The 18,029-nt window shown below is 39.2% G+C and overlaps 1 non-coding gene across 1 annotated transcript; it reads right to left on the minus strand.

The window, feature by feature from the left end:
• Nucleotides 1-15,480: 15,480 nt before the first annotated feature.
• LOC129556093 (U6 spliceosomal RNA) lies at nucleotides 15,481-15,587 on the minus strand. The gene has a single exon (XR_008685927.2). It is a non-coding gene; the product is annotated as a U6 spliceosomal RNA (small nuclear RNA).
• Between the last annotated feature and the right edge of the window lie 2,442 nt (nucleotides 15,588-18,029).

Here is an 18,029-nt window from a genome sequence, read left to right on the forward strand (position 1 = left end):
CATCTCTTTCAGAATTATCAATCCCTATGTCATCTGACTTTTAAGTTGCTTCTATATCTTGGCTATTGCAAATGTTTTTGAATTATAGTTTTCCCCAGATACATGCCCAGGACTGGGATTGGTTGATCATATGGTAGTTCTATTTTTGTTTTTGTAAGAAACCTCCATAGTGTTCTCCAAAGTGGTTGTACCAATTTACATTTCCACCAACAGTGTACAAAGGTTCCATTTTCTCCACACCCTCTCCGGCATTTATTGTTTGTGACGTTTTGATGATGGGCACTCTGACTGGTGGGAGGTGATACCTCATTGTAGTTTTGAGCTGCATTTCTCTAATAATTAGTGCTGTTGAGCATCTTTTCATGTGTCTTTTAGCCATCTGTATGTCTTCTTTAGAGAAAATGTCTATTTAGATCTTCTGCCCATTTTTTGATTGGGTTGTTTGTTTTTCTGACATACAGCTGCATGAGCTCTTTGTATATTTTGGAGATTAATCCCCTGTTAGTCACTTTGCTTGAAAATATTTTCTCCCATTCTGTGGGCTGTATTTTCATTTTATTTATGGTTTTCTTTGTCGTGCAAAGCTTTTAAGTTTAATTAGGTCCCCTTTTTTAATTTTTGTTTTTATTTTCATTATACTCGGAGGAGATTCCAAAAAGACATCACTGTGATTTATGTCAAAGAGTGTTCTGCCTACGTTTTTCTCCAAGAGTTTTATAGTTTCCAGCTTTAAATTTAGGTGTTTAATCCATTTTGAGTTTATTTTTGTGTATGGTGTTAGAGAGTGTTCTAATTTCATTCTTTTACATGTACCTGTCCTATTTTCCCAGCACCACTTATTGAAGAGACTGTCTTTTCTCTATTGTATATTCTCCCCTCCTTTGTCATAGGTTAACTGACCATAGGTGCGTGAGTTTGTTTCTAGGCTTTCTATTCTGTTCTATTGATCTACATTTCTATTTTTGTGTCAGGACCGTACTGTTTTTTATTACTGTAGCTTTGTAGTATAGTCTGAAGTTAGGGAGCCTCATCCCTACAGCTCCATTTTTCTTTATGAGGATTGCTTTGGCTATTTGGAGTCTTTTGTGTTTCCATGCAAATTTATTTATTTTTTTTCTTTTGAGTTCTGTGAGAAAAGCCATTGGTAGTTTGATAGGAATTGCATTGAATCTGTAGATTGCTTTGAGGAATACAGTCATTTTGACTGTCGTTTCTTCCAATCCAAGAACATGGTATATCTTTCCGCCTATTTGTGTCATCTTCCTTTTCTTTCTTCAGCATTTTATGGTTTTCAGAGTACAAATATTTTGTTTCCTAAGGTAGATTTTTACCTAGGTGTTTTATTATGTTGATGTGATAGTAAATGGGATTGCTTCCTTATTTCTGTTTCTGATGGTTCATTGTTAGTGTATAGGGCTACAAGAAATTTCTCTGTATTAATTTTGTATACTGAAATTATACCAGATTAACTGATGCGCTCTGAGAGTTCTCTGGTGGCATTTTTAGGATATTCTTTGTGTAGTGTCATGTCATCTGCAGTGACAGTGTTTCTTCTTTTCTAATTTGGATTTCTTTTATTTCTCTTTCTCCTCTGATTGCCATGGCTGGGACTTCCAAAACTATATTAAATAAAAGTGGTAACAGTGGCCATCCTTGTCTTGTTGATCTTAGAGGGAATGTTTTCAGCCTTTAACCGTTGAGAATAATGTTGGTTGTGGGTTTGTCATATATGGCTTTTACTATGTTGTGGTAAGTTCCTTCTAGATGGAAATCTGAGAAAAAAAATCAAAGGTGCATTGTGAACAAAAGTCCTATTATAATGAACAAGGCAGGTAAGGTTTCACCCTTCATGAAACGTGCATTTCGAGAGGAGATGTGTATTAAATATGAATTGCACAATTAATTGATTTTGCAACTGTAATGGACTCAAGTGACACTAAGGAAACAAATTCAGAGCTCACAAGAGTGAAACCCAGGAGGATCTGACAGAGACAAGGGTGTCAGGAAACCCTTCCTTAAAGAAGTGATATTTGAGCTAAGATCTGAAGGATGAATGAAGTAAAATCAATATCAGAAACTCTAAATACTTTAACATAGCCCTTGGTTTTCCCAGATTCCCTATTGGTACCTTAAGGTATTTCATGGCTCACTTAGATTCCAGTAAAGCCCCTCTTGACACTGACAGTGCCATGTGTTCATAATAGATCCTTAAAACTTTCATTTCATAGTCCTTTGTTCTCCATTCAAACGGATTGATTCCTGCCTTGCACTGCTCATTGGTAGACATCCCTCTGGCATTTTCCACTGAGTATCTGGAAGTGATAGAGGAAGGTTTGGAGCTGATGCACAGAGGGCTTCTGAACCATGGGGTGTGTGCTCACCAACTCTGCCCTCTGCTTGCTGCTTCTCTTGAGTCCCCCCTCTATTTGTGGGGTTGAGGCACCATGTAACATCCACTTTCCCTCACCAAAAACTGCCCTCTGCCCATTCCCATGATCCCTTTTTCAACTTGAATAATTAAATGAGAATACTCCATGTAACAGATTTCTTCTTGTGGTGAACACTGCATTTGTTTGGAGAAATATTTTGAAAGAACTGCCTGGGAGAGTGTTGGTGAGATGACAGGTTGTCAGTCTGGTACAAGTCACAAAATGACCTTCTCAAGAGGGTAGGCTCTTATTAAGAGCTAACTTTGCTTTCGGAGGAAACTTTGTATGAAATGACGATGGTAAGGACTGGGTCAGAGACGAAGGGCTCTGCATAATAGAGAGGAGGCTTGCCATTCCCTAGGAGGGATCCAGGAAACTGTGTGCTACAGAGAAGGAAGATAAGACAGGAAGACTCGTGGGGCTCCTCTCTCAGCTTTTGGCCCTTATGGATTTCCTTCTCTCCTAAGCTCAGCTTTGCATTTAGAGAGATGTTTGTACCTTCTCCGTTATTTCCAAGTGCTGGAGCAGTAGGGTTTTTTCACAATATCTACTTTGACATATTGCCAACAGCAGAAGTTCTTGGTACAGTTAAATTGAGTGAAAGCCACTCAGTACAGTATATAAACAAATTATATTTAGTAATAATATATTTTCCTTTCATCATGCACAATGCGATTCCACGGGTAACAGTTGTAAATCCCAGCAGCACAAGTACTGCTGATGCTTCTCTATAATATGTACAAAATATATTCTTGAGAGAATGAGGAGATATCACATTAGTGAGCTTGGTCAGTCCTGTAATCAGTGATCACCACATTTTAACCAGAGATCACAGATAGATTCCACACCACAATGGAGTGGTCCTCTCCTAGTCTCGAAAAGAAATGGAAAGCTAAAATGAAAACAATTGTAATAAATAAATAACCTTTTGATTTTGCTCCCTCTCGAGATAATCAAAATAGGTAAGGAACTTTCATTCACTAAGTTTTAAACAAATTTCAGGTATAAAGAACTCCAGAGAAAGTTTTGAAAGGGATTTTAAAAATTATTTACTCTTTTCCACCAGCCCCTTCCCGCCCAAAAAACACTTGAATGAAAGTTGGCATTGCTTGCTGATACTTCTGAGTGATGAATTCTTTGTGAGAAAGAAACAAACAAAAATGATGTTGAATTTTGTGTCTCAGTGGGTGCAAGGTGAAAACAGAGACAGCAGTCAGAAGTTGAAAAAAAACCTGTCTTGTTTACCACCAAAGCAGGAGAATATGGTATTTTCTTTTATAGCAACATCAAGATCTCCCTTGGCTTTTTTTTTTACTGACAAGAAACTGATATAGTATAAGTTAGCTAGTCTGTGTCAGGAGGTCAGCAAACTTTTTCTGTTAAGGGCAAAATCGTAAGTACTTTGGGCTTTCTGTGCCAGACTTTTTGTATTAGAACTTAGAACTACCCAGCTGTTTCTCTAACAGAAAAGCTGCCACAGACAATATGTAAACAAATGGGTGTGGCTTGTTCTAATACAACTTTATTTGCAAAGACAGGGCATGAGATGGGTTTGATCTGTAGGCTGTTCATTTGCCAATTCCTGATGTAAAATTGCAAAATTTCAACAGCAAAATAGGCTGAAACCTATTGATGTTCACCCCAATCTATGCTTTCCCAGTAACTGTTCCTATGCAGAGCAATTATTGTCATTTTTTCTGTGGTTTGTGAAGACTTTAGGGGCATTCTATATTCTTTCTTTAATCCCTTCAGCAAAGAAAAACTTCAAGTGATTTTCAGAACCATTGTGCTTTTTTTACCCCTTCTTGATAGTTGTGCTGATGTTTCTCTTTTAAGAATAATCAGTGTTTATTCCCAGAAGAAAAACTGTACCTCTGATTGCCAGGAATTGTTAGGAAAGAAATCAAATGCCCTATGACTAGAGAGTAACAGTCTGAAACAATTCTAATAAGGGCACTTCCCTGATTCATTCAGAAGGTTAGCACTGGCATTCCCTAAGCCTTATTCAAGTATACATCAAAGACATCTATTTTCACATGTTTTCAGATTCAAACTTCTTTTCCACTTAGCACAGTGCTCACTCTATTGCTCCAAATTGTTGTTGTTTAGTCACTGAGTTGTGTCCAGTTCTTCTGTGACCCCATGTACTGCAGCTTGCCAGGCTCCTCTGTCCATGAGATTTCCCCAGCAAGAATTTTGGAGTGGGTTGCCATTTCTTTCTCCAGGGGATCTTCCCAACCCAGGGATCAAACCCACATCTCCTGCATTGGCAGACAGATTCTTTACCATTGAGCCACCTGGGAAACCCACAGCTCCAAATAGGATGGTTTTAAAAGTCAATTTCTGTGGACAAATTGGGGGAAGGAGAGGGTGTGACAAATTGAGAGAGCAGCAGTGACATATATACAGTACCATGTGAAAATAAATAGCTAACGGGGAACTGCCTGATAGCACAGGGAGGTCAGCTTGGTGCTCTGTAGTGACCTAGAGGAGTGGGATGGGGTGGGAGAGAGGCTTAAGAGGGAGACAATCTATGTATACCTATAGCTGATTCTTTTTGTTGCATGGCAGAAGCCAACACAACATTGTAAAGCAATGAGACTCCAATTTTTTAAAAAGTCAGTTTCACAGATTCATGGAGCTGGAGGGAACCATGGAGATCACTGGTCAACTCAGCAAATGATGAGTCCGTTGGACATCCTGTTTCACCCACATCTGCTTGTATATGCTCACTGATTGGAGTCTCTCTCCCCACGAGAGCAACGCCTCCCTTTCCTGGTTGACTCATTGTCATTTAAGATGTTGTTGCTACATCATGGCCATATTTGCCTTCCTCTAGACTTTTTTTTTCCTAGCTCTGGAGGCAACAGTACTTTATTCATCTAATTATCCCCCTTCTCAGGAAAATCCTTCATATATTTGAAGATCAGTTCATTCAGTTCAGTTCAGTCGCTCAGTCGTGTCTGACTCTCCGCGACCCCATGAACCACAGCACGCCAGGCCTCCCTGTCCATCACCAACTCCCGGAGTTCACTCAAACTCATGTCCACAGAGTTGGTGATGCCATCCAGCCATCTCATTCTCTGTCGTCCCCTTCTCCTCCTGCCCCCAACCTTTCCCAGCATCAGAGTCTTTTCCAGTAAGTCAACTCGTCGCATGAGGTAGCCAAAGTATTGGAGTTTCAGCTTTAGCATCAGTCCTTCCAATGAACACTCAGGATTGATCTCCCTTAGAATGGACTGATTGGATCTCCTTGCAGTCCAAGGGACTCTCAAGAGTCTTCTCCAACACCACAGTTCAAAAGCATCAATTCTTCAGCGATCAGCTTTTTTCACAGTCCAACTCTCGCATCCATACATGACCATGGGAAAAACCATAGCCTTGACTAGAAGGACATTTGTTGGTAAAGTAATGTCTCTGCTTTTTAATATACTATCAAGGTTGGTCATCACTTTCCTTCCAAGGAGTAAGCGTCTTTTAATTTCATGGCTGCAATCAGCATCTGCAGTGATTTTGGAGATAGAGGATAGCTAATTGTCTTTCTTGATTGTTTATTTCTGAAAGCCACACACAACCAATTCTTCCAAATTCCCCCTATAAAAAGGAGTCTTAAAATCAGATATCAATAGGGATGAGAGACTGAGTATAAACAAGTGAAATCTCATTGAATGGGACTGAGATGAACCAGAGAGGGGGACCCAAGACAAGAGGCAGGTGCTGCCTGGCATCTGCTGGTCATTGCTGTGTCACCGTGTGGGCCAGGGCTGATGAGATTTCAAAAAAATACTGAGGAGCCAGATTTCTATTGAAAAATCTTCCAATTTTTAAATGTTGGCAACTAATTTTTTAAAAATGTTTAAACACTCTATAAGCCAAACAAAACACATCTGTGGGCCAGATTTGACTTGTGCAGCCCTTAAATCTAGAGTCATTTTACCGTCCTGGTTGCCATATTTTGTACACATTTCAATTTATTCCTTTGTAACTTGAGGAACATTAACCGTTGAAAAAAGGGAGAGAGTTGTTTAATTGAAAGGAAAACAGAGAACCAGTAACTTCAACAGAGAAGAGCACTGGAGATCAGCTTTCCTGCACAATCAAAATTTAGGTCACACGTAACATAAGGTTAAGTTTTACCTTTTTAGCCATTATAAACTCTAAAAGCAAAGACATGTGTTAATAGTTGATGTGATGGGTCGACAAGAAAACATATTGCTGTTGTCTAGAAGAGGTCTCCTAAAAATGGGAATAAAACTCTAAAGGAGTATAATATAAAACCATTACTTGACCATATGTTTGTGATATAAAATGAGTTTTCTTGCCAGGATATCACATAACCATGGCAAACTGCCATTAGCTTCACTTTTTCTAGCATAAAAGAGAGAGAGGGAGTGAGGGAAATTCAACAGGCATTCTTGAGATACATGTTTTATTATACATATATAATTTATAAACCGTATTTCTGGGGTTCATTGCCACTCACCGAAGTAAATAGCTATATCATTGGGTTGCTAGGGTATTGTTTGGTCACTCATGGGTCTCCCCTTTCCTTGACACTTTGGTTTGCTGACTTTAGAAAGAGTTACATGAAATACATTTTGTTTCCATGCTGCTTGCCCTCTGTTATAATATGTTCTGATTTTCAAGCCAGTTTTCCCTTTCCCCCCTAATTTCCTCAAGAATCTGTTAGGAACTTAATTGAAAGGATGGCATGAACACTGAGGCCCAGTTGGACAGCCCCTGGTGTTCAGGTCAGTCCACCAGCACTTTATCTAATTGCCAACCTCTTCCTCAAGGGAATGATGGTTTTGGATGCTTCTGCAAGTCGGTCACCACCATGAGAGTTTCTTTGTCCAAAGCTGGCAGCTCATAGAATGGGGAAGAAAAAAACAGAGAAGCTTTGTAAAATGTTTTAGATGCTACAAATGCATTAATTTCAAAATGGCCTCTTTTCTCTAGTTCAAGCAATAATCTTGTAAAAAAAAAAATTCCTAGCAAAAAAAGCTCTGAATAGAATGTATTATTAAACGAAAAGTTTGGACATCTTTTCTAGATGCATCTTAAGAAGATATTTCAAATAAAATATTGAAGTTATATTGGAGAGACAGACTTAGAGTTTAGAAAGTTTTGTTGTTTCTGGAATCAGTCTTTGTGATTATATAAAAAGAAATGTCAAGGAAAACCATTGCCCCCCCTCAGCTAATAGAGATTAAGAGACTAGACATTCACAGACTTAAATTACCTGCTTCTCTAGCCAGACATTAATTAAAACAATACCATTTATAATTATTACAATATACAGTTCATCTATTGGTTAAAACCTAGAATTACTAACACTGAATCTAGGGACTTCCCTGACGGTCCAGAAGTTAAGACTTCACCTTCCAGTGCAAGGGGTTTGGGTTCAATCCCTGGTCAGGAAGCTAAGATCCCATATGCCTCACAGCCAAACAACCAAAACAGGAAACAGAAGTCATACTATCACAAATTCAAATAAACACTTTAAAAAATGTTCCACACCAAAAACTCTAGGAAAACAACAACAATGAATCTAATACTTAGGAGAAATACTCATCCTCTTGCTTTATGGTAACACTTCTAAAGAGATTTAAATCAGTCAAGGAAATTAAAATCTAACCGATTTTAAAAGCTGGACAATTGTCTCCGTTTTCATTTTACTACTTCAGTAAACCTAGTCACCCCAGAGAGTTACTGTTTCAAAGGCTATTCTCCAGTGCACATTATAGAATCGAGTCTTTGAAAGTTTAGATTTTTCTAATGTATATATTTCATCAATTGTGAAAAATAATACCACTATTTTCTACAACCTTTGATGACTAAAGAATTTGTATTAAATTATATAACTTTTATTTTTCTGAATGCCACCTTCTAATTTTCTTAATCTCAGACTCTGAAAATCCCTCTCAAGCTGTTTATTAAATAGTTACTATCTGGAATGACAGTATTTTGAAAATATTGTAAAGTACAGGCCATCTTATTGTACAGTTTACATGGATTAGTAGCAACTTGCCCACATGCTTCTCTGTTTTTGGATGCCTATTTTTGTAAAGTGCCTAATATAGAATAAGCCATAACATTTGCTGTTTTATGTGCTATTGCCAAGACATGACTTGTAAACACTAGCAGAATTTCTGATGCAGATGACAGTGTCATTTGGAGAGACTTCCACATTGACATCTTTTCAGTTTTGTAGATAAAAAGTTGTATATACATGTTATGTTTAATATGTATGTGTTTAATGCATGTACATATTATTTTAAATTAGTTGTTGTTCTAAATCAATTGCACATATATACTGTATATTTATGCAGTTTATTAAACATTTTTGTTTTGTTAAGGACTCTGTTAGAAGGATGAAAAGATAAGCTACAGATTGTGAGAAAACATTTTATAAATCACATATCTGACCAAAGAATTTGTATCTAAAATATGTAAAGAATTCTTTCTTTTTTTTTTTTTTTTGCTGCATTGCAGCACTCGGGCTTTCTATAGTTGCTGTGTGTGGGCTTAGTTGCCGCAAGGGCATGTGGGATCTTAGTTCCCCAAACAAGGATCGAACTCATGTCCCCTGCATTGGAAGGCAGATTCTTAAGGCCGCCTGTGAAGAACTCTTTAAACAGTAAAAAATAAAAAAAAAATAAACAAACTACCTTATATTCAATTAGAAAATAAGAAAAAGATATGAAGAATCATTTCATCAAAAAAGATATATAGATATCATGACAACTAAACACATGAAAAGATGTTTAACATCACTAGCTATTAAGGAAATGCAGACTAAGTCCATTGTGAGATATCACTGTGTATCTATTTGTTGCTGTTCAGTCTCTAAGTCCTGTCTGTGTGGGTATGATTCTAAAGGGGTAGCATGAGTGAAACTTTCCTGGCAATAAGTTCTGTATCTTTTTTTCAAACAGCTTTTTTCAATTTGTGTGTATTTATTTATTGGCTATCTTGGGTCTTTGTTGCTACTTATGGGTTTTCTCTTGTTGCAGCGAGTGGGAACTACTCTCTAGTTGAGGTGTGTGGGCTTCTTAATGTGATGGCTTCTCTTGTTGCAGAGCACAGGCTCTGGGGCATGGGCTCAGAAGTTATGGCACACTGGCTTAGTTGCTTCCCAGCATGTAGAATCGTCCCAGACCAGAGATTGAACCCATGTCCCCTGCAATGGCAGGCCTTAATGGCAGTCCCCTGCCTTAATCACCAGGCAAGTCCCAATAGTTCTGTATCTTGATTGTCATGATGGTTACATGAATCTACAGATGCCTTAAAATAACATATAATTTCCAGACATACATATCAATATTAACTTCCTGGTTTTGATGTCTTACTATAGTCATATAAAATGTACCCATTGGAAGAAACTGAGTAAAGTATACCTGACAGCTTTCTCTGTACTTCTGCAATTTTTTGTAAATCAGTAATTATTTCAATACAAAAAATATTTTTGAAATCTTCCCAGAGTGATGTAGAATCCACAGACTATGTATTATTTATTCATAACAAGAAGAAAAACACTGTTGTTTTAATGAATTTATGCCCTAAAATACATGTTAAGAGCTTGGGTTTTGGTATTAAGTAGCCTTGAATCTCACCTCTTTATTTAGCAGCCATAGGTCATGGAAAGTAATTTATTGTCTTCATGTCTCAATTTCCTTTCCTGTTAAAATATAATCGTAGGAATAATAAAAGTAAAACCTACCTTGTGGCATTTTTACAAAGATGAGAAAGAGATAATATACATATTGCTCTTAGCACAATATCTGACATCTAAATATACCTCAATAAATGGAAGTTGATGCTATTTTCTTTTTTTCAGACCTTCATAGAGCTTTGTACTAATTCTTGATTGTACTGCTGTATTTAAACTGATATATATTTATGACTTGAGTCTGCAGCTGGGTGGAAAACTTCATGAGTTATCCTTTATATGCCATTAGCACCAAATAAATTACTTTTAAAGTTATTAAAATCGTACATATCAAATGCCTAATCTACTTTGCATGATCTAGTGATCACTTTTCAGTGTCCCCTGGAACTTATTTCTCAGCACCATTTGACACAGTCAGCCACTTTCCCATTTTTAATCCTGCTCTGGGCTGAATTGTATTCCTCCAAATTCACATATTGAAGCCCTAACCCTAGGGTGATGTAACTTGAAAATGGGGCCACAGTGCAGTAATTAGGTTTAAGTGAAAGTGAAGTCGCTCAGTCGCGTCTGACTCTTCGCGACCCCATGGACTGCAGCCTACCAGGCTCCTCCATCCATGGGATTTTCCAGGCAAGAGTAATGGAGTGGGTTGCCATTGCCTTCTCCAAGGCTATAGTCTATGGGGTCGCAAAGAGTTGGAGATGACTGAGTAACTAACATGCACACACACACACACACACACACATACTCTGAGAGGAAACATAAGACACCAATAATAGGATTTGGGTGCTGTGGGGAGTGGGTGGATGGTGGTAGGTAAGGAATGAGGATTTGCAGTCTTATCTTTTTATAATTTTAGGTAATTTTGTATGTCATCAATTAGATGGAGTCACATTGCCTAGTCAGAAATTTCTATTAGAAAAGCCAGATTAGAATTGTGCATGGATGCCCATTAGGCTAATAGCAAGTACTGTTATGAAGTAGGATTATAAACACTAATGTCTGTGGATTTCTTGTAATATTGTACATGAGCTCCTCTACTACCTGTCTCCAGCTTCCTCGATGTTGCAAGGAGAAGGTTCCTTCTGGTCCACTTGAATGTAGCCCGAGAAGGTCCAGTTCGAGGCTTATGTATGACCTCTCGTCCCTCCAGCATCACAGCATCCTGGTGGCTAAGACGTGCTCCTGCTTTTCAGTAATCAGGTTTAGATGAAATCATAAGGGTGGGGCCCTTATGGTGGGGTTAGTGCCTTTCTAAGAAGAAACATCAGAGATCTCTTTATTTCTTTCTATACCATGTGAGAATGCTATGAGGAAGAAGCCATCTGGGCCAGAAAGAGCTCTCACCAGAAACTGCTTGCACTTGCGCCTTGATCTTGGATTTCCCAATTTCCAGAACTGTGAAAAACAAATTTCTGTTAGTTCAAACACCTAGTCTATGGCATTCTGTTATGGGAACCAAGCAGAGTAGTACAAATCCCTTTGTCCTTTCCTTTGCTTTTTTTTCCACAGCCTTTAAATATTAAAGCTCCTCTGTGTTTTCTCCCAAGGTTTTTTGTTTTTCTTCTAACTCTGTTCATCCTCCTTAAGTAATATAATCAGTTACCAAAGTTCCAGTTAGTGTCTTTGCACCAGTAGCACCACATTACATAGCCATCAAGTCACACTTTGCTTCTGAGCTCCAAACTCTTGCATCTGTATTTCCACAGTCATCAATATATCTCATATTTAACCTGTATCCACGCTTCTGGCAGGAAACAGAGGAAATTTGAATAAAGAAGCTATTTGCATAATTGTGGACAAGGTTTAGAAAAAGCAACATGGGTTGATGCCTTCCTATAGACCTAGTAACAGCAGGAAGCTATTAGCACTCTGAATCTTTTGGGCAAGAGAAGGAAGTGGTTACAAGAACACAGATAAAGAGAAGGAGAGAATGATGGGGGGCAGGGGAGAGGAAGAAAGTGAGAGAGGGAAAGAGATTGTGTGTGTACTAACTAACTAACTAGCTAGCTATGTGGAGAGGAATGTCTGATAGATGGTGGGACAAAGTCAACCCAAGAACACCCAGTAGGAACAGACCCAGTGAAATGAATATCCAACGCTCACTCTCCTCTCTTTGAGTTATTTCCTCTGCCCTGTTCATTGAACCCAGTTGGAAGTGAGAAGGCGAAGTCACCTATTGAATAGGACGTAAAGATCAGCTTCCTGGGGCAGAGAGCAGAATGGTGAAGACAGGAGACTGAATGTGGAAGAGTCAAAGGAAGCTCTCTGATACAGAAAGGATTAAGCCCCAGACATTTCTATCTCCAGTATTTCCTAGCTCAGCAGATGTCACTACCATCCATCCACACAAATCCTGAAGCCCAAATCCTGAGAGTTATCCTTAATTCCTCTTTCTTTCTGCTCCTACATCCATATCAAGGACAAATATAATGCAGATATCTTACAAATTTGATGAAGTCTCTCCATCTGTACTGGCTTCCCTGGTGGCTCAGAGGCTAACGCGTCTGCCTGCAATGCAGGAGACCCAGCTTCGATCCCTGGATTGGGAAGATCCCCTGGAGAAGGACATGGCAACCCACTCCAGTATTCTTGCTTTCAGAATCCCATGGACAGAGGAGCCTGGTAGGCTACAGTCCACGGGGTCGCAGAGTCGGACACAACTGAGTGACTTCACTTTCACTTTCTCCATCTGTACTACCACTATCCTGATTTGAACTCCCATAATATCTGTCTCAGACCACTGGAATAGCAATAGCCTTCTATCTTCATTCACTTCTGTGTGTCTCTATTCCATCAAGGCATCAGTGTGGTTGGGACTGACAGAATCACAACCTTCCCAAAAGTCCACATTCTAATCCTTGAAACCTGTGAACCTGTTATTTTATATAGCAAAGGGACCTTGCCAATGTATTTGAATTAAGGGTTTTTGAGATGGGAGGTTATGTTGCATTATCTTGGTGGATCAATGTAATCATGAGTTTCTAAAACTGGATAACCTTTGCTACTTGGAGGCAGTGGCAAATGTGACTACAGAAGAATGGTAAGAGATATATCACATGTCTGGCTTTGCAGACCAAGGATGGGGGTTAGTAGGCAAGAAAGACAAGTGGCCTCTGAAGCTCAAGAGGGAAAGGAAATAGATTCTCTCCTATAATCTCCAGAAAGGAAGGTAGCTCTGTTATGACCTCGAGCCCACTGTGAACCATGTTGTTGTTCAGTTGCCAAGTCATGTCTGACTCTTCACAACTCCATGGATCACAGCACTCCACGCTTCCCAGTCCCTCACCATTTCCCAGAGTTTGCCCATGTTCATATCCATTGAATCCGTGATGCAATCCAAACATCTCATCTTCTGTCGTCCAATCTTTCCCAGCATCATGGTCCTTTCCAGTGAGTCAACTCCTCACATCTAGTGGCCAAAGTATCGGACCTTCAGCATCAGTCCTTCCAAAGAGCATTAAGGGTTGATTTCCTTTAAGATAGACTCGTTTATCCCAGTACACCAGCCCCGAGCATCCTGTATCATGCATCGAACCTGGACTGGAGATTCGTTTCGCATATGATAATATACATGTTTCAGTGCCATTCTCCCAAATCATCCCACCCTCGCCCTCTCCCACAGAGTCCAAAAGACTGTTCTATACATCTGTGTCTCTTTTGCTGTCTCGTATACAGCGTTATCATTATCATCTTTCTAAATTCCATATATATGCATTAGTATACTGTATTGGTGTTTTTCTTTCTGGCTTACTTCACCCTGTATAATAGGCTCCAGTTTCATCCACTTCAGAGGGGGAGGGAGGTGGGAGGGGGGGTTCAAGATGGGGAACACATGTACACCCGGGGCAGATTAATGTCAATGTATGGCAAAACCAGTACTATAATGTAAAGTAATTAGCCTCCAATTAAAATAAATAAATAAATAAATTCAGAGGGGGAAAAAAAAAAGACTGGTTTGATCTTGCATTTCAAAGGACTCTCAAGAGTCTTCTCTAGCACCACAGTTCGAACCATGGCAGACTTCTATACCACAGAACTATAAGAAAATAAATTTGTGCTATTTGAAGCCACTCTCTGTGGCAATTTGTTACAGTAGCTATAGCCAGCTCTTGGAGTGGTCTTGTAAAGTCTCAAGTTTAACATATCACTCTACAGCTTTAAGACCCTCAAATGCTGGTCATTGTTCTGACAGTCTAAAAATCCTTCACCTGAATTCCAGAGCCCCCTAATATCTGCTACTTCATCCTCATTGCAAACACTCCTCAGTCAGCACACTCCAGCTATGCGTCACCATTTCTGGACTATGCAGTATAACAAATTGCCACAAACCTAGCACATTTATCATCTCAGTTTCTATGGGTCAGGATGTCAGATCCCCTTCTTAAGGTCTCACTAGAATGCAATCAAGGTGTCAAAAGAGCTGCATTTTCATTTGGGGCATAGGGAAGAATCTTCTTCCAAACCCGAGAGGCACAGTGCAATTCCTGACAGAGCCTGTTCTCTGCCACTTTCAGCTTCTGATGGCTGTCAGCATTCCATGACTTGTGGCCACATCACTCCCGTCTCTGTCTCGATAGCCACAGTGATTCTCCCTCTTTTTCATATCTTCTCCTCTTTTTTCCATCTCAAATCACCCTCTGCCTTTTTATTTTTTTTGAAAGACTTTTTTTATGCAGACCATTTTTTTAAAAGTCTGTATTGGATTCATTACCCTGTTGTTTCTCTTTTATATTTTTAGTTTTTGACCATGAGGCATATGGAAGTTTAGCTCCCCAATGAAGGATCAAACCTATACTCTCTGCGTTGGAAGGTGAAGACTTAACCACTTGACTGCCGAGGAAGTCAATGCCTTTTTCTTAAAAAAGACACTTGTTTTTGGATTTAGGGCTCACCCAAGAATCCAGAATGATCTCAAAATCGCCTTCTTATTATATTCTAAAATGTCCTTTTTCTATGTTTTTCTTTACTGTCCAAAATGGGTCCTACTGCTTTCCTTTTTTAAATCATTTTTTTAAAATTTGAAGATAATTGCTTTACAATGTTGTATTGGTTTCTGCTTCACAGTAAAGTGAATCAGCTATATGTGTGCATACACACATCTCCCCTCTCTCCTGAGCCTCTATCCCATCTACCCAGCCCACCCCTCTAGGCTGTCACAGAGGGCAGAGCGGAGACCCTTGTACTGTACAGCAGCTTCTCACTAGCTGTCTATTTTACACGTGGTCGTGTATATATGTCAATACCACTCTCTCAGACCATTCCAGTCTCTCCTTCCCCTGCTGTATCCATAAGTCCATTCTCTATGCCTGGTCTCTACTCCTTCCCTGCAAATAGATTAATCAGTACCATTTTCTAGATTCCGTATATTTGTGTTAAAAAAAAACGGAACGCTTCACAAATTTGTGTGTCTTCTTTGCGCAGGGGCCATGCTTATCTTCTCTGTATCATTCCAGCTTTAGTATATGTGCTGCAAAAGCAAGCATCAAAAAATCCTTTTTCTAAACAAGGCAGAATTCACAGGTTCTAGGGATTGAGGTGAACATAGGGGGTCACTGTCCAACCTACTACAGGTCAACTGCTTGAATGCCTTCTTTCTCCTGGGCTCTCCCATTACACACTCAACAGCCCTTTTTACTTTTACATAATCACAATCGTGATCTCTTGTTCAACCTCTAACTTGATCCACTAGAGCACAACCTCCCTATAGGTAGGAAACTTGCTATCTTGTTCACAACTGTGTTCCCAGCACCTAACACATATTAGGTATACAGTAAGTAGATTTTTGTTTTCTCTCCCAAACCAACTGAATCATTTCTTTCTCTTCCACTTTGCTGAGGAGAAATCACCTAAGTCATTGGTATTGAAAGTTCTTCCCACTAATTGTGAACTTGTCATCTCTCAAGCTGTCTCATTAAAAAAAAGCATTCATATCCTGAATTTAAATGAAGACGTTTCTCTTCTCATGTGCTGCTTTACCTTAGGAACTTCAGACCAATTTCTATGTGTAAGAGAAGGGTTGCCATATGGAGGGTGCAATACAAATCCTCTGCTATATCATGGAGTCCATGGCTATATATATGCTAGTCCATGGCATATAAATATGGCACAGGACACCATGTATGCTTTAACAGCTCAGTTCTCTTAGGCTGATCAGATTGCTTTTTACAATATGAATATTTAATCCTTTCAAGTCTGAACTCTATCTTCCTACATGCTGTGCCTTGCACGCTGCAGAACGCAGAAGTGGTACTCAGCGAATAACAAATAACAACCACAATGATGATTGTAATGCATACCGTAATATTGTTACTAGAAATATAATTATGTGAACAGACAATTTACAGAAGAGAAGGGACCTCAGAGCCCTTGTGTTGTCAATCTGGCCTGTCTCTTAATCAGGGATAATAATAATAAAAATATCTCCCCCCCATCTGCAGTCAGCTTGTCAGCATAGCAATATTTATAGGATGCTGTATGTAACAATGGCATCTCCATGCAGATGGATTAAGATCGAGGAGCAGCTGCAGATGGCTGTTCATTAACGGAAAGAAGAAAATGAATCTGAACAAAGGCACTTATGGAACCCCTAATTTATTAGTGCTGTAATAGGGAAGAGGAACTCTCTGGAATGATAACTGAGTAAGACCAGTTATATGGATAATTGTAAAAACAAGACACAGATTCAGTACAACATACAGGGACATTTTATTGCCTGTAAGGTCTGTAGAAATACAAGGTCAACAGATATCAAACTCAACATCTAATCCTTCATATTTATTAATTACATTCAACAAAGCACTTGCCATCAATCTACAGACTGAAGCTAGATTAGCATTCTGTCACAAAATCCTGCTCTGTTCATCCTGAGAGAGGTGAAATTTCTTTTACTTCTCTGTTGTATTTAATACAGCACATGCATACACACACACACACACGCACGCATGTGCATACACACACACACCCCCTTTGCCACAAAATACTTTCTGACTTTGGTCCTCAGAATGACTTCCTAACATTCAAGAATTTAATGAAGTAAGTTTCATTAAATGCTCAACAAAATGTCGAGATGAAGGGGCTCCCAGCTCTTTTTTTTCCCTTCCGTGTCTCAGCTACCACATGACCGAGGAAATTTTTGCATATGTGACTTCTCTGGTTTCTACATCTCCAAAAGAGTTCTTAAGAATACATCATTAGCTAAGATCAATGTCAGTGATTTCCAAAGTAGAAGATAGTCCATCAGAACAAAACAGAGATATTCATTAATAGGTAAACAAACATATTGTGGTGTCACTATACAGTGCAACGAGAGAAACAGACTGCTAAAACAACATGCAAAAACCTGGCCCAATCTCAAAAGCTTTAAACTGAATGAAGGAAGACAGACGTAATGTCTGAGACCAGATGTGGGGAAATCCTCTGAGAAGGGGCTGATGGAGTGCCTTCCTTACCTTGATTATGTTGCTGGTTCCATTTGTCAAGTTTTGCCAAGAGAACGCACTGGTCATAGCAAACACCCTCTTTCAACAACACAAGAGAAGACTCTACACATGGACATCACCAGATGGCCAACACCGAAATCAGATTGATTATATTCTTTGCAGCCAAAGATGGAGAAGCTCTATACAGTCAGCAAAACAAGAACGGGAGTGGACTGTGGCTCAGACCATGAACTCCTTATTGCCAAATTCAGACTTAAATTGAAGAAAGTGGAGGAAACCACTAGACCATTCAGGTATGACTTAGTCAAATCCCTTATGATTATACAGTGTGCCTGATGAACAATGGACGGAGGTTCATGACATTGTACAAAAGATAGGGATCAAGACCATCCCCAAGAAAAAGAAATGCAGAAAAGCAAAACGGCTATTTGAGGAGGCCTTACAAATAGCTGAGAAGAGAAGTGAAAAGCAAAGGAGAAAAGGAAA

Source organism: Moschus berezovskii, chromosome 12 (assembly GCF_049115385.1).
Source record: "Moschus berezovskii isolate FMDL1 chromosome 12, NW_MosBer_1.0, whole genome shotgun sequence".
Lineage (NCBI taxonomy): Eukaryota > Metazoa > Chordata > Mammalia > Artiodactyla > Moschidae > Moschus > Moschus berezovskii.